An 18,729-nucleotide genomic window follows, 5' to 3' on the forward strand; every position below is an offset into this window, starting at 1 on the left:
ACGATAAATTTTTAGCATGTTCGGCATTTCTAAACAACCGGATGAAACGGGGAATAGGAGGAAGGTACCACGAGACCTTGGCGGGTACTCCTTCCTTGACATCCTCACCATTTCTTTTCTTTTGCCATCGTGACTCACCACAAGTAGGACACATTTTTGCATCTTCAAAGTCATTCCGATATAACATGCAATCATTAGGACATGCATGAATTTTTTCATATTGCATGCCCAATGAGCATAATGTTTTCTTTGCTTCATAAAATGAAGTTGGCATTTCATTACACTCCGGCAACAAATCATTCAAAAAACAAAGTAGATCAGTCATCCCTTTATCACTCCAACTGTGTTTAGCTTTCAAATTGTACAACCTAAGGAGTGCGGATAACTTTGTAAATTTTTTACAACCGGGGTAAATCGATTTCTCAGCATCACTAAGTAGTGTCTCAAACTTATCTGGGTCTACTCCAGATCCATAATGTGCGTCATCAATCATAACATCTAATGCATCACAATTATCCTCTACTATATTCCTCCTTACTTCATTGGGTCTACTTGGTGGAGTTGGCGCGACATGCATTCTCTCCCCATGCATATACCAAACCGTGTAACTTTTGTCGATTCCATTGAAAAATAAGTGTTGTTTGATCTTACTAAGATCCATTTTCCTTACATTTCCACACTTAATACATGGGCAACGAGTAAATTTTAGGTCTTTCACATTCTCCGAACAAAATCTTAAGAATAAATCGACCCCATTTTATATTCCACGAATAACCTATTCGCTGACATCCATTTTCTATCCATATCTTCTCCTATGTCTATGAAAAATTAAACAATAAAAACTACATAAGCATATGGTCGAGCATATGAAAAATTGGGTAGCATTTCTTCTATATTAGTAACCTAGCCATCAGTCAATCTTATTAAATCCAATCAAATAAGCACAACACAATTCAAATATAATAATAGAATACATAATTTTACACAAAATCGGACAGCATTTCCCCTATAATATTGATCTAACCATCTGTTAACAACAAGTCAAACAATTCAAACAACACACAATAAGTTTCTTCCTTATAGCTCCACAGCACACAAACAAATTTTCCAGAACCTACTTCACTAAAACACACAGTTCTCAACCTTCTGTTATCACCACATCACACAATTTTAATCTCAGAACCTACTTCACTATGGATGAATATTTAAGATATTCAAACTCCTCTAACAAAAATTTAATAATACTAAAACGAGAGATAAGATAATGTACGTACCTCTTGCAATCAATAGTCCTAGCTAGAAAATTTACTTCACTTTGCAATGCACTTTGCTATTAAATTCACAACCAACAAAATTGAATTAATTAATAAATAAGAAATTACTATACAAATAAATAAAACATAATATATATAATCAACCTACTTCAATGTTAATAAAATAATTAAAATATAAATACAAATATATAATTTTTGAATAATATAATAATATAAATAAAAAAAATCATAAACATATATACTTGAATTACTTATTTCTATACATGCAATTTAGTATGTAAATTAAAATTAAATAATTTTCCTTATTTTAGACACACACACGCATATATATATACTTAATCAACCTAAAAATTTAAATAAAAAATATACAATTTTCGAATTAAATAGTAAAAATAAATAAAAAATAGTAAATAACGTGGTATAACTATTAAATCCCAATTTTGTATCTCAAATCTTCATTAAAATCATTTTTCAAACTTTAAAAAAATATTTATAATAAACTCACAAATCATAAAAAAAATGCACAAAAATAATTATTTCTATCATTCTAACTATAATGCATTGTTTTAATAATGAAATCATATCTCAAATCTTCTTCAAATCAAGCAAATATTACCCAAAACCGCAACCCACAATACCCTAAAATCTCAATATTAATCCATTATAATTAAAGAAAATAAATAAAAATATATAATCATAACTATTATACATTAATTAAAATGAACAAACATACCTAAAATTAGTTTTTGGAGGAGAAAATTGGCCAAAATCGGTATCAATTTCGCCCAAAATCACCCACAATACCCAAAATCGCAACCCACAAAATACCCTAAAATCCAAATATTAACCCATTATAGTTAAAGAAAATAAATAATAAAACATTATCCTAACTATTAAACATGAATTAAACTTAAAAACTTACCTGAAATCAATTTTCGGAGGAGGAAAACGAATGAAATATCGCCCAAAATCGCCAAGGAAATGCCCAGAAATCGCCTCTGGTTTCGTCTGGTTCGTGAATGGCTTGGGGAAGGAGATATATAGGGGAGGCCTCTAACGTCTTCCCTGGGAAGACATGTACACATCCAACGTCTCCCCTGGGAAGACGTGTACACTTCCAACGTCTCCCCTGGGAAGACGTCCGATGTGTACACGTCTTCCCAGGGGAGACGTTGGATGTGTACACGTCTAACCAGGGGAGACGTTGGATGTGTACACGTCTACCCAAGGGAGAGGTTAGAGGGCTCCCATTGTCAGATTTAATTATTTTTTTTCGACTTTTTAATTTATAACAAATAATGTCTCCCACTACTTTTAATGACTTGCCCACTTAGTCATAAACAATAACTTTTAATGACTTGCCCCCTTAGACTTGAAATATCCCTAAATACTTTTAATGTCTTACACCATTGGTGTAAGTCATTATAGAGAGTCATTAAATGTCAATTTTGTTGTAGTGTGTAAGTAACTTTCTAAGTTTTGTATATATGTTTATTATTTAATTATATTATGTATTAATTATCTTGTTTCTAAACTGCAGGATGCCTTGCAGCAAGAAGTCTAGACACAATCTCAATCCCAATCTGAATCTTCAGCTGGAAGTGCCTCTGTCGATGAGACACAAGTCATCTCAAAGGTACTTGGTCAACGTCGTGGCCACAGCCGAGGTATTGGATGCAAGTTGAAGTGCACTAGTTTTATGATCAATTAAATACAAATGATAAGTGTTAAAATAAAAGAAAGGTATAAACACTTAGTAGAATCCACATAATGAAGATATGAATTTGAGCTTCAATTGTAGGCACTTATAAAATGAAAATTTGGGTCCAAAATGATACATGAGAGTATCTAAGGGTTCCCAAAAAGTTTGGTGGCATTTAGAGAAATTTTGGGACCTTTGGAAGTGTCCAAAGTCAGAGAGGGTGGTGATATATCGCCACCCAAGAGGCAAGACATTGCCTGCATGCAGGGGACACATCGTCTACTATATTGCGTGAAATATCGTAAATGCTCTAAATAATGTGTTTTTCAAGTATAATTCTATTAGTTGGACATAATGACGTTGCCTACTGTATATAAGGGTAAAAAAAATTGATTTTGAAGACTTGATCACTCACTCCAATCTCTCTCTACCCTCTCTCTCTCTACCCTCTCTCTCTCTCTCTCTCTCTAACTCCAAGAATCTCTAGTTTTCTCCAAGAACTCTCCAAGAAAGTGCTTGACTTAGAGAGTTGAAGGCTTTTTCAAACTCAATCCTCATTTCTTCAAGAGAAGGCCTCAAGCATCAATGATGGCTGGAAAATAGAGTATTAGGACAACGTTTTGCAAAGTGTATAAGCCTTGGTTTGTGTTTGGTTGGCTCAAAGGATCGCTTAAAGTTTTGCTCAAAGTGGTGATATTGCCTAGGGTTTGAAGCTTCATCAAAGTTGAAGGACACCATTGTTCTACTTGGGTTTGCATGTTCTTTCTCAATCTTTTTTAAGTCTCCGTCAATCCAAACTTTGTGTAGATTATATTTCTTGTGGTGGGGTTATCTCACTCTCCCCCAACATTCTAATACTCTATAATCTGAGATAGTATATCATGGAAGAATCTAACTCTCTTTCGGCATTAAGATTCATAACTCAAGACTTTGTTAAATTATATAGATTTGGTGATACTAACTTTGTTCGTTGGCAAGACAAGATTAGGTTCTTGGTCACTACTTTGAAAGTTTTCTATGCCTTGGATAAAGACCTAAAGGCCTTGGAAGAGCCCAAGAAAGATGATACTCAAGAAATTTTCAAAGAAAGGAAGAATCGCGAAGAAGATGAGTTGATTTGTAGGGGCCGCATCTTCAATGCCTTCTCAGATAGGCTCGATGATCTCTACACCAATACCAAGACCGCCAAGGAGATTTGGGAGGCCTTGGAAAAGAAGTACAAAGCGGAAGAGGAAGGTACTAAGAAATTCCTTATTACTTGATATATGGAATTTAAATTTTATGATGATAAACCCCTTCTCCCTCAAATTCATGAACTGCAAATTATTGTGAATAAATTGACTACTCTTAAAATTGTATTGCCGGAACAATTTATTGTGGGTGCCATTATAGCCAAGTTACCTCCTTCATGGAGAGGCTATAGGAAAAAGATGCTCCAAAGAAATGAAGAGATTTCTTTGGAGGAAATTCTCGAACACTTGAGAATTAAGGAGGAATCTCGTTCTAGAGATATGAATGAAGAGAAGTCCAATGGAGAGACTTCTAAGGCCAATGTTGTGGCAAATCCTCCTAACAAGGGCAAAGGAAATGGCAAGAACAAGGGAAAGGATAAAAAACCTTTGAGGCCCAAGAAGAATGAGGGACAATTCAAAAGTTCCAAGGGACCTTGCTTTGTGTGTGGCAAGAATGGCCACTTTGCTAGAGATTGTAGGTTCACGAGGAGCCATAACAATGAGGCAAAAGTCAACTCAGTCAAAGAGGAACTAGTGGCAACACTAAGTGAGATTAATGCCATACCTGGAAAGGTGAGTGGGTGGTGGTATGATACTTGTGTCACCATTCATGTTACCTATAATAGAACTCTATTCAAGACCTTTGAATCTTCAAAGGAAGGGCATGAAATCCAAATGGGCAATGAGAAAAGGTCCAAGGTTGATGGAAAGGGAACCATTGACTTGTTCTTTACATCCAACAAGAAGGTTCTACTCACCAATTTTTTGTATGTACCAGAAATGAGTAGGAACCTTGTTAGTGGCAATTTACTTGGTAAACCAAGAATCAAGGCTGTGATAGATTTTGACAAGCTTATTTTATCTAAAGACAATGTTTTTGTGGGAAAGGGATGTGATTGTGATGACATGTTCAAACTTTGTACTTCTATTGACAATGTGAACAATAAAGTTTCTTCTACTTCTTGTTATATGCTTGACTCAAATTCTATTACTTTGTGGCATGTTAGACTTGCACATATAGGATTTAGCACAATTAAAAGGACAGTCAAATGTGGATTAATTGATTGTGATAATGTTGAGCATGAAAATTTTGAATTATGTGTTAAATCTAAAATGGTAAGGAAACATTTTCCTAGTGTTCAAAGAAACTCTAAGTTGTTAGATTTGATACATAGTGATTTATGTGAACCTAATGGAATGTTGACTAGAGGAGGAAGTAGATATTTTATTACTTTAATTGATGATTTCTCTAGGTTCATATATGTATATTTGCTTAAAAATAAAGATTAAGCATTTGATGTGTTTAAAGTGTATAAAGCGGAAGTTGAAAATCAACTTTAAAGGAAAATTAAAATACTTAGAAGTGATAGGGGTGGTGAATATTTTTCAAATGAATTTAACTTGTTTTGTGAAGAACATGGAATAATTCATGAATGTACAACCCCTTATGCTACACAACAAAATGGTATAGCGGAAAGAAAGAATAGAACACTTATTGAGATGATTAATGCTATTCTATTACACTCTAAAGTGAATTTTAGTTTGTGGGGTGAAGCCTTGCTATCCGCTTGTCATATTTTGAATCATATTCCCATGAAGAAAAATAATATATCTCCATATGAGTTATGGAAAGGAAAGAAAACAAACATTGGTTATCTTAATTTTACGGGTGTCTTGCTTATTGCAAGAGCACCAATAAAAAAATGACGAAGTTAGGTCCAAGAGCTATAAGAATTGCATTTGTGGACTATGCCAAAAATAGCAAAGCTTATAGATTATTAGACTTGGAGTCCAATGTAATACTGAATCTAGAGAAGTTCTTTGAGAACATGTCATGTGATGACAACAAGTTAGAACCAACTCAAACTAGAGAGCCTCAAGAGGAGACTCCTAGAATAGTTGGTGAGCAACCTCAATTGCCTAGAAAGAGACAAAGGCTCAAAGATTTGGGATCAAATAAGAAGTGTTCTCCAATAGAGACACTATACCTTGTTGAAGGTGATAATGAGGAAGTTAGTTGGAAACATCCAATAGTACTTCAAATAGAAGATGATCTCAAAACCTTCAAGAAAGCAATGTCCTCCATGGAATCCACTTTTTGGAAGGAGGAAATTAATGATGAAATGGATTCAATTATTTCAAACCACACTTGTGAATTGGTTGACCTTCCAAAGGGGTCCAAACCAATTGGGTGTAAATGGGTATTTTGAAAGAAATACCATACCGATGACACCATACAAACCTTCAAGTCTAGGCTAGTAGCCAAAGGTTTCGAACAAAGAGACGGAATAGATTAATTTGACACATATACACCGATATCAAGAATTACTTCTATAAGGTCATTGTTTGCATTATCATCTATATAAAACCTTTATGTTCACCAAATGGATGTCGAAACGATATTTTTAAATTGGGATCTCGAGGAGGAGGTCTATATGGAACAGTCGAAAGGTTTTATTCTTTAAGGAAATGAACATAAAGTGTGTAGACTTGTCAAAACATTATATGGTTTGAAACAAGCTACAAAACAATGGCATGAGAAGTTTGATAAAGTTATTGTTTCTAATGGATTTAGACACAACAATGCAGACAAGTGCTTATACTCTAAGACTTGTGGTGATTATGTCATACTTGTGTGTTTATATGTAGATGATATGTTGATATTGAGTAATGACATAAAAGGAATAATGCAAATGAAGAGGTTTCTATTTTCTAACTTTAAAATGAAAGACCTTGGAGAGGTGGATACCATTCTAGGTATCAAAGTTAGAAGGAATATTGGGGGTTTTGTTTTGAGTCAAACCCACTATGTTGAGAAAGTGCTCAACAAATTCAGTCATCTCAAAATCAAAGAGGCACATACACCATTTTATTGAAACATGAAGTTTGAAAAGAATGAAGGAAGAGTGGTGGCTCAATTGGAAAATACAAGTGCAATAGCTAGCCTAATGTACGCCGCTCATTGCACAAGAGCGGATATTGCATATGCGGTTAGTAAACTTAGTAGGTTTACTAGCAATCCAAGTATCAAGCATTGGAAAGCTATTGAGAGAATACTTGGTTATCTTAAGGGTACCAAAGAGTATAGTCTTCACTATACAAACTTTCCAAAGATACTTGAAGGATATTCCGATGCTAATTGGATATCGGGAATTGGAGATAATCTCTCCACCACCGGTTGGGTGTTTAATCTTGGAGGAGGTGCAATCTCATGGGGATCCAAGAAGCAAACGTGTATATCACACTCAACCATGGAAGCAGAGTTTATAGCTTTAGCGACAACCGACAAAGAGGCCGAGTGGCTTAGGAATCTCATGATGGATATTCCTTTAACCATAGATATGGTATCAACAATTTCAATACATTGTGATAGCCAATCCACACTTGCTAGAGCATATAATAGTGTGTATAATGGAAAGTATAGACACATTAGTCTAAGACATGAATATGTGAGACAATTTATTCAAGGTGGAATCACATCGATCTCATATGTTAAGACAAGTGAGAACTTAGCGGATCCATTTACAAAACCTCTTGTGAGAAGGTTAGTAAGTTCTACTTCAAAATGGATGGGATTAAAACTCCTAGAAGAATAGATTCACCAATGAAGGAAACCCAACTCTCAACTTGTACAAATCAAGGGAAAGAGTTCAACGGGTAAGAACAAGTCATTGATAAGTGAATAGTTTCAACACTAAAATTTATGATGAGCTCCATCCTAGATGGTTAGTGTTGGTTGCTACCGAGTTAGGGTTAAGCCTATGGCTTTTAATGAAGTTCAGTTGAGTGTAACAAACATCTATAGATTTTATAAGTTTAACATATAGTTGAGAAATATTAATTATAATATAAGGTTTGATTAATATAGTTGGTCCTAGAAATATTATTTATTATAACCTAAGGTTTAGATAGAACTAATAAGAATGTGACACTTGTCACAAGCATGTTTATTGAGGATTTAAGCATTTTAGATGAATAAATTAATAAAAGATAGATCTAGAAGCTCTAGAACCTTCCAGCAACTGTTAGGATTACGTTTTACTCAGTCAAAGTTGTTTTAACAAACTTCAAATATGTGGAAAGTGTGCAAAAACGTGTTTAAAATATCATCGTATGCCGATATATCGCAGCTATAGGGCTGAGACATCACTTACAGAAGATACAGAAAACACGTCAACTTCGCATGAACGAGACCACGGAGGCTCGGGGCATAGGTATATGCGATATATCTCCTAGTGTAGGGTGATATATCGGCCCTTGGGTTGATTTTTGAAACTTCGTGGAATCCGAGCTAGAAACAACCCTCAGCCACTTGGACTTGCTCTTGAACGTTTTTGACCGAGTTCTGGGCATCTATTGAAACGAAAATTCAAATTTATTCAATTATTATTCATTTATTTATTCATTTTAAAAGGGGTTAGTTTCACTCCTTGAACTCTATAAATAGGACCTATCACTCAGCCATTTCATTCATTATTCAAGCATTCTTTAGAGGCTCCAAGCTGCTAAGTTTATTCTAGAGAGAAAACACTAGGGTTTTGGGATTTAAAAGCTTTCCAATCTAATTTTTTCTAAACACTTGGGATGTAAGATAGAGTGACATTTCAGTATTGAGGTGTAGATCGACGTTTTAGTCTATCAAGGTATTCTTATTCTCAGGTTTAATCCATCATAGTTCTTTTATTTTCTTTTAGATCCTAACTCATTATTATGGCATTTGGTTAGGTGTTTAAGTTTCTTGAAACTTAAGGTTTTTCGGTAAGTTTCTATCTTGATGGTTTAGATCTCTTTTTCATCTCCATTTCTTTAGAAACTCATGGTTCTTATTGTTGATTTTAGGAGTTTTCCAATCCCGTTCTTGTCTCCAATATCCCAGTTTTTGGTAAGGAAAATATCTTAGATTATATGTGTTATGATATGTTTATATGCTATGATATGTAATGTGCTATGTATATATGTATAAATATGTTTTGTAGTCACTTGGGACTTACAGTTGCTTAGATAGCAAATCTCAATATTTTTATCATTATTGTGAAGTAGAGTTATGATTTACCCTACCTCGATTAGTAGACTGAGGACCCTGATGGGTTATCATATACTATTTTGTGATCTAACCTACCTCAATTAGTAGACTGAGGACCTAGATGGTTTTATCACATGCTACAATAATGAGTTAATGGCCATTAATATTGTAGTCCAATATGATATTCATTTTTATGTCATATGTTTTATAGTATAGTCTTATGATTTATGATATATGTTTTTAGTAGATTTTCCTTGTTGGGCATTAGGCTCATTCCTTTTATTTTAGATGGTGCAGGAAAATAAACTTGGAAGGCGAAACGAATTCATGGCAGCTTGGCATGTGTATTAGGGATGGACTGATTGAATGGACTGCTGGAAGATCGATGATGAAGTTATTTTAAGTCTTTGATTTATGTATTTATTTTCCGCATATAGTTTTGGAAAATTAATTAAAGATTGTGTTTTTATGTATTAAACAATGGGATCCCGTACCGTATTTTGGATTTTTATAATAAAGTTTCTATTATTTTATGCATGTCTTCCAAAATAGTAGCTATGTCTTAGTAGTTTTTAATGGTCCGAGGTCTTAGAATTAGTCGAGGCATTACAGTTGGTATCAGAGCCCACAATTCATATGCATGAAGTTTTCTTTGATACACACGCACAAGCTCCGGATCTACCCGCCAATGTAAGTGTTTATGTTATGATCATTATGTTTATGTTTATAGCTAACATTTTAGTCATTATGTTTTCAGTCAAAATGAATGGAGCTTTGACCTATCAAGGTATCCGAGCCATTAAGGCATTGAAAAGGATTAGAGAGCCAAGGAATACAATAGGAGTGCTAGAAAGAATCACTCAAAGATTGATCCTATTTCACAAGGAGATAGTTCACCTTCAAACTACTAAGCAAATTATGATGAGAGCTATGGAACAATATGTCCTACTAATTAGGCTTTTTAAAGATTTTCCTTCTATAATTTCAACATTAGAAGAATTGTGGGAGACTATAGATGATGAAGATGATTTACCAGTCGCCATGAGATATTATTTCCTTATACTAAGGTTCACCTATAAGTTTGAATTTCTATTCACTAATGAGCAAAAGCATAATATCTTAATGGAAATTCCCCGAGGTAGTTTTGAGGCTCATATTAATGATGATTGTGAAGAAATAGATGATGATATGTTAGATGAAGGGTCAGATGTAGAAGATCCTGATTTTTAGATTTACCCTATTTATTTTTAGCTTAGTTTAGTTTATTAATTAATTTATTTATTTTTGAATTTATGATTGCACTTAGTGAAAATCTTTTTCCAAATGAATAACGTTGTTATTTTTGAATGACATGTATGAGTTTGATTTTTTTTTACAATCATAATAAATAATAAATTCAATAAATAATGACTGAATTTAGTGAAGGTGGATACAAATCAATGGATCGGGTTCTGTATTGAGAGTTTAGGGGGCCATAGTAGTGGGAACGATTTTACTGATCCCAGCCCTCCCTCAATATGGTTAACTTTGGAACAACGATGAGTTTTGAGCCTGAGAATTAAGTCATATAGGATGGTTAGAAACAGACTTAGAAAATAATAAAGATGGCTTATTTTTCTAACTATAGAAACATACCTTAATAATAAAGAAAGACTTACATATTTTTTATAAGAAATCATAACTGATAGGTCCAAGTTATGTTTGCTTAGACTAAGTTTTGCCTTAGAACCTATTAGGGTAAGTTCTAACATGTATTAGGGTAAGTTCTAACATGTTTTCTCGACTGTTAGAACTTTGCTGAAGATGTTTCTACGAAGGTCTGCATGCACGAATGCCAATGCCCCCAGCACCGTCAATGAGACTAATAAAGCCCCTCCAGTCCGAAGAAGGGGAACGCATGCTACTACTACTACTACTGCCAATAGAAATGCACCACCTTCTGTGGACAACACCACTGAGATTGTCCGATTACGTCAACAAGTGGAAGAACTACTGCAGCAACAACGACAACAAACTCAGCCGCAGCCTCAGACTTAGCCCCATCCTCAGCCACAACCGCAACCTCAGTTAGCGGCTCAAGCACGCCAGAAAGTAGGTTCATATGGGGGATGGCCGGTGGCAAATTATGCGCCTTATCCAGCTTGGTACATAGAGCCAATCTACGAGCGTTTCCATAAGCAGCATGGTCCAAACTTTGAAGGGACAACTGACCCCTTTGATGCTGAAAAATGGCTAAGGAATGTAGAGCCTATACTAGTACATATGAACCTCGACAACGCAGATCGCATATCAAATGTTTCTTCTCTTCTGAAAAAGGATGCTAGAATCTGGTGGGATTTGGTACATCAGACTCATGATGTCACCACCATGACTTGGACTAGATTTGTGGAGCTGTTTCACAAAAAGTATTATAACTCGTCTATTATTCCTACAAGGGTGGAAGAGTTTGCCAGTCTGAAATAGGGCAATTTAACGGTAGTCAAGTACGCTCGAAAATTTGATCATCTAGCCAAGTTTGCACCAGAGTTAGTTCTAACCAATTTCTTGAGGGTTACCAAATTCACCAGGGGACTCAGACCCAAGATTGAGCTCAGAGTCAAGCTTGCAAACCTTGGAACCACTTCTTACGCTGGTGCTTTAGAAATGGCTATAGAGGTGGAAAGGCTCTAAGAAAATGTTAGTAAGGAGGAGGGCAGCAAGTCTGAACCCAAGCAGTAGAATTAGACTCAGAATGGTCAAAACCACAACAACAACCACTAGCAAAATAATAATGTCCAGAAAAGGAAGCATTCTGATAGTAAGCAGGACGACAATGACAAAAGAGCACGAAATAACAATGGAAATAATAGGTCGGGTTAGGTAGAATACCCTCAATGCTCCAAGTGCCAGAAAAGACATCCTGGGGAGTGTCGTGCGAACACTAAGGGTTGTTTCAATTGTGGCCAAGAAGGTCATCGAAAAAAGGAGTGTCCACAGCTCAAGCAAGAAGAAAAGAGGGACAACAAAATGGTTCCAGCCAGAGTTTTTGCCTTGACCCAGGGAGAATCCGAAGCTAGTAACAAAGTAGTCACAGGTCAACTTCCTATCCTCAATAATATATGTTTAGTATTGTTTGATTTGGGAGCAACACACTCATATATCTCGTTAGGAATGATTGAAAAATTAGACAAACCTTTTGAAAGATTTAGAACTAGGTTTGTTACGAAATTGCCTTCAGGTGAAGTAGTTCTATCATCACGAATAGTACGAGGAGTACCGATCAAAATCGAGGAGACGAAACTAGAAGGAGACCTGATAGAGCTAGAGATCAAGGACTTCGACGTAATACTGGGCATGGATTGGCTAGCAAGGCATGGCGCAACTATCGACTGTAGACGTAAGCAAGTGATGTTCAAAACTCCTAACGATAATAAACTATGTTTTATAGGAAAGGTTTCAAGACTACGAACATTGCTTATCTCATCTCTCAAAGCTCAGAGGATGATAGTGAAAGGATGTCACACATTCTTAGCAAGCATTACGGATGTGGCACAAGAAACCCCATGAAAGGTTGGAGAATTCCGCATTGTAAAGGAATTTCTAGAGATATTTCCTGACGACTTACCAGGGTTACCGCCTACTCGGGAAATTGACTTCATAATCGAATTAGTACCGGGAATCGAGCCTATCTCCAAGACACCATACTGGATGGCACCTACCAAACTCAAGGTGTTTAAAACGCAGTTGCAAGAACTCTTAGACTTGGGTTTCATCATACCAAGCCATTCGCCATGGGGAGCACAGGTCTATTTGTGAAGAAGAAGGATGGAAGCATGCTGATGTGTATAGATTATCGCAAGCTGAACAAGGTGACAATTAAAAATAAGTACCCGCTACCCTGAATCGATGACTTATTTGATCAACTCCGAGGAGCGACTGTATTTTCAAAGATTGATCTACGGTCTAGTTATCACCAGCTCAAGGAACGGAAAGAGGATATACCAAAGACAACTTTTAGAACTCGATTGGACATTACGAGTTTCTAGTTATGTCTTTTGGTCTTACCAACGCTCCAGCCACATTTATGGATTTAATGAATCGAGTCTTCAAGGATTACTTGGACAAATTCATCGTAGTGTTCATTGACGATATTTTGGTGTACTCCAAGGATGAAGTTGAGCACGAGGAACATTTAAGATTGACTATGCTGCGACTGAAGGAGCATCAACTTACGCCAAGTTCAAGAAGTGCGAATTTTGGCTTTCGCAAGTAGCGTTCCTCAGCCATAAAGTATCCAAAGACGGAGTCACAGTAGACCCAGCTAAGATAGAGGCTGTGACGGATTGACCAAGATCTAAGAATGCATCAGAAGTTAGAAGTTTTCTCGAGCTAGCAGGCTATTATCAAAGATTTGTAGAAGGATTTTCTATGATAGCCACTCCGCTTACTAACCTGACCCGAAAATACCAAAAGTTCAACTGGATGGATAGATGTCAAGACAGCTTCCAGTTGCTCAAGGATAAGTTATGCTCAGCACCAGTACTTTGTGTACCGATACCCAACGACAAGTTTGTAGTATACTATGATGCGTCAAAGCAAGGTTTGGGTTGTGTGCTAATGGAAAATGACAAAGTGATAGCCTACGCCTCAAGGCAGCTGATGGAATACAAGCAACGCTATCCAACACACGATATGGAGTTGGAAGCAGTGGCATTCGCATTGAAAATCTAGCGCCACTATCTTTACGGAGAACGGTGTGAGATTTATACGGACCACAAGAACTTAAAGTATTTCTTCACAGAGAAAGAGCTCAACATGAGGCAACACAAGTGATTAGAACTAGTAAAAGATTATGACTGCGAAATCCTAGACCACCCAAGAAAAGCGAATGTAGTTGCAGATGCGTTAAGCCGAAAGAGTTACGGAAATCTGGCAACATTATCCATAATAGAAAAGTCGCTTCAGCAAGGGCTGATTAATGCCATAATAGAACTAGTCATTGGTCAACTGGCTAACTTGTCCATCTAGTCAAGTCTATTAGGAGATATACAGATTGAGTAAGGGCATGATGACATGTTAGTATCACATATGGTTGTAGTCAAAGAAGGCAAGACTACAAATTTCTCTATATCAGGACAAGGGTTCTTGAGATATAAAAGACGGGTGTGCGTGTCGAATGATTATGGAATTAAGATGAAGAATTTAGAAGAGGCACAAACTACCCCATACTCGGTTCACCCGGGGTCGACTGAGATGACTCACGACCTTAAGACACTATATTGGTGGTCGAGAATGAAGAAAGATTTAGCAGAGTATATGTCCAAATGCCTTATATGCCAGCAAGTAATAATGGAACATCAGTGACCCGCAGGTTTATTGCAGCCGCTTAGTATTCTGGAATGGAAGTGAGAAGATATAGCCATGGACTTCGTGACAGGATTGCCATGAACAAATAAGCAGCACGACTCGACTTGGGTTGTGGTAGATAGACTCACTAAGTCAGCTCACTTCTTGCCTGTCAAGACTACATACACTGTTGACCAGTACGCAGACATTTATGTTCAAGAAATAGTATGACTGCATGGAATCTCTAAGACCATAGTATCAGATAGAGGAACGATGTTTACATCAAGAGTTTGGGGAAGCTTGCAGCAAGTCATGGGTACCAACCTAAGTTTTAGTACGACATTTCATCCTCAGACCGACGGTCAGTCCGAGGGTACCATACAAATTTTAGAGGATATGTTGCACGATTGTGTACTTGACTTCGGAGGATCATGGAGTAAGTATTTGCCACTGATAGAGCTTTCCTACAACAATAGCTACCAGTCAACGATCAGGATGGCACCCTATGAGTTATTTTATGGAAGGAGGTGTCGATCGTCGTTACATTGGGACGAGGTAGGAGAAAGGCAACTTCTTGGACCCGAAGTTGTTAGAGAGGCTTAAGATGAAGTAGTGCTAATTAGAAAGCGCATGCTCGCTGCTCAGAGTCGACAGAAAAGTTATGCGAATGCCAAGCGGCGTGATGTGGAATTCAAAGTCGGAGATCAAGTCTTCTTAAAGATATCTCCTATGAAAGGTGTGAAGCAGTTTGGGAAGAAAGGCAAGCTTAGTCCCCAGTTTATAGGTCCTTTTGAGATATTGGACAAGGTGGGAACAGTTGCATATAGATTAGCCCTACCGCCAGCTCTAGAAGATAGCCACAATGTGTTCCACATCTCGATGCTGCGTTGATATGAATCCGACTCATCTCACGTCCTCAAGTACGATACGATAGCACTCCAGAAAGACTTGAGTTACGAGGAACGACCGGTTAGCATCCTAGACAGAAGGATGAAGGAATTACAATCTAAGAGTAATCCGATAATCAAGGTCCTATGGAGTAATAATTCTGAATAGGAGGCAATGTGGGAGTTGGAGGAAGACCTGTTAGCACGGTATCCGAAATTGTTTGGTAAGTAAATTTCAGGGACGAAATTCTTTTAAGTATGGGAGAATTGTAGTGTCCCAGAATTTTTACTTAGCTAGCTAGATAGTAGTAGTTAGTAGTAGTTTGCAATATGTTAGATTTCATGGATTTTGGTTCAAGCCGGGACTTAGTTGGAAACTCATATCAACAGTTATGGATTTTATAAGTATAATTTATAGTTTAGAAATATTAATTATAACATAAAGTTTGATTAATATTGTTGGTCATAGAAATATTATTTATTATAACCTAAGGTTTAGATAGAATTAATAAGAGCATGACACTTGTCATAATCATGTTTATTAAGGATTTAGGTATTTTTGATGAATAGTTTAAATAAAAGAAAGATCTAGAAGATCTAGAACCTTCCAAAAACTGTTAGGATCACGTTTAGACTTAGTCAAAGTTTTATCAATTCATAATATGCTGAAAAAGTGCAAATACGTGTTTGATATATCAACGTATGCCGATATATCACAACTATTAGGGGCGGATATATCGCCTACGACTATTACCACTAGTACTACTACAAGCTTAGTCCCCGGTTTATAGGTCATTTTGAGATATTGCACATGGTGGGAACAGTTGCATCTAGATTAGCCTTACCGCTAGCTCTACCAGATAGCCACAATGTGTTCCACATCTCGATGATGCGTAGATATATGTCAGACCCATCTCATGTCCTCAAGTACGATACGATAACACTCCAGAAAGACCTGATTTATGAGGAACGACCGGTTAGCATCCTAAAAAAATGGATGAAGGAATTACGGTGTAAGAGTATTCTGATAGTCAAGGTCCTATGGTGTAATAGTTCACAACGGGAGGCAATGTGGGAGTTGGAGGAAGACATCCTAACACGGTAGTAGTAGTGGTAGTAGTAGTGGTAGTAGTAGTAGTAGTAGTAGTAGTGGTAGTAGTAATGGTAGTAGTAGTAGTAATGGTAGTAGAAGTAGTAGTGGTAGTAGTAGTGGTAGTAGTAGTAGTAGTAATGGTGGTAGTGGAAATGGTAGTAGTAGTAGTAGTGGTAGTAGTAGTGGTAGTAGTAGTAGTAGTAGTAGCAGTAGTAATAGTGGTAGTAGTAGTGGTAGTGGTAGTAGTAGTACTAGTAGTAGTAGTTGTGACAGTCAAAATCCCGTGATCCGTAAGGGGAAAGACCGGGTAAGCTGTGCAATCCCACACCGCCTGGGGAAGGTCAAGTGTAATGATTCTAAGACTGTGTAGGTATGGGACTACACAGTTGAAGATGGCTTAAATGGATTGATGGGTACTACCTATATCAAGAAGGTGCATCTTCTTTTCGGTAGCACATCACTTGAGAACTCCATGGTTAAGCGTGCTTGGCCTGGAGTAATATAGGGATGGGTGACCTCCTGAGAAGTTTTCCCAGGAAGTGTGCGAGTGAGGACAAAGCACGCTGGAAAGACTTGTCTTGGTTTGTAGGGCCAGTCGTCATTCCAGAAAGCAGCCATAGTGATGTGCGGCGTCACATAATGGTATCAGAGCCTTAACCCAGCCGGAAGTGTGGCCGACGGGGACGTCGGGCCCGTAAGGGGGGGTGATTGTGACAGTCAAAATCCCGTGATCCGTAAGGGGAAAGACCGGGTAAGCTGTGCAATCCCACACCGCCTGGGGAAGGTCAAGTGTAATGATTCTAAGACTGTGTAGGTATGGGACTACACAGTTGAAGATTGCTTAAATGGATTGATGGGTACTACCTATATCAGGAAGGTGCATCTTCTTTTCGGTAGCACATCACTTGAGAACTCCATGGTTAAGCGTGCTTGGCCTGGAGTAATCTAGGGATGGGTGACTTCCTGGGAAGTTTTCCCAGGAAGTGTGCGAGTGAGGACAAAGCACGCTGGAAAGACTTGTCTTGGTTTGTAGGGCTAGTCGTCATTCCAGTAAGCAGCCATAGTGATGTGGGGCGTCACAGTAGTAGTAGTGGTAGTAGTAGTGGTAGTAGCAGTAGCAGTAGTAGTAGAAGCAGTACTAGTAGTAGTAGTCAAGGTCCTATGGTGTAATAGTTCAGAACGGGAGGCAATGTGGGAGTTGGAGGAAGACATCCTAACACGGTAGTAGGGGTAGTGGTAGTGGTAGTGGTAGTGGTAGTGCTAGTGGTAGTGGCAGTACTAGAAGTAGTAGTAGCAGTCGTGGTCGTAGTGGTAGTAGTAGTGGTGGTAGTAGTAGTAGTAGTAGTAGTAGTAGTAGCAGTCGTAGTAGCAGTAGCAGTAGCAGTAGTCATAGTAGAAGTAGTAGTAGTAGCAGTAGAAGTAGCAGTAGCAGTAATAGCAGTAGCAGTAGTAGTAGTAGAAGTCGTAGTAGTCGTAGTAGTAGTAGTAGCAGTAGCAGTAGCAGTAGAAGTAGAAGTAGTGGGAGGAGTGGTAGTAGTAGAAGTAGGAGTAGTAGTAATAGGAATAGCAGTAGCAGTAGCAGTGGTAGGAGTGGTAGTAGGAGTAGCAGTAGCAGTAGCAGTAGCAGTAGAAGTGGTAGTAGTGGGAGTAGCAGTAGCAGTGGTAGTAGTAGTAGCAATAGTAACACTAAATCGTAGTAGTAGTAGTAGTAGCAGTAGAAATAGTTAGTAGAAGTCGTGGTAGACGTGGTAGTCGTGGTAATGGTAGTAGTGGTAGTCGTGGTAGTGGTAGTAGTGGTAGTAGTGTTAGTCGTGGTAGTGGTAGTAGTGGTACTATTGGTAGTGGTAGTCGTGGTAGTGGTAGTGGTGGTAGTAGTGGTGGTAATGGTGGTAATGGTGGTAGTGGTAGTAGTAGTAGTAGTAGTCGTAGTAGTAGTAGTAGTAGTAGTAGTAGTAGTAGTAGTAGTAGTAGTAGTAGTAGTAGTAGTAGGAGTCGTAGTGGGAGTGGGAGTAGTAGTGGTAGTAGTAGTAGTAGTGGTAGTAGTAGTAGTGGTAGTAATAGTAGTAGTAGTGGTAGTAGTAGTGGTAGTAGTAGAAGTGGTGGTAGTGGTAGTGGTAGTAGTGGTAGTAGTAGTAGTAGTACTGGTAGTGGTGGGAGTAGTAGTGGTGGTAGTAGTAGTAGTGGTTGTAGTAG

The sequence above is a fragment of the Humulus lupulus genome, chromosome 5, assembly GCF_963169125.1.
Source record: "Humulus lupulus chromosome 5, drHumLupu1.1, whole genome shotgun sequence".
NCBI lineage: Eukaryota > Viridiplantae > Streptophyta > Magnoliopsida > Rosales > Cannabaceae > Humulus > Humulus lupulus.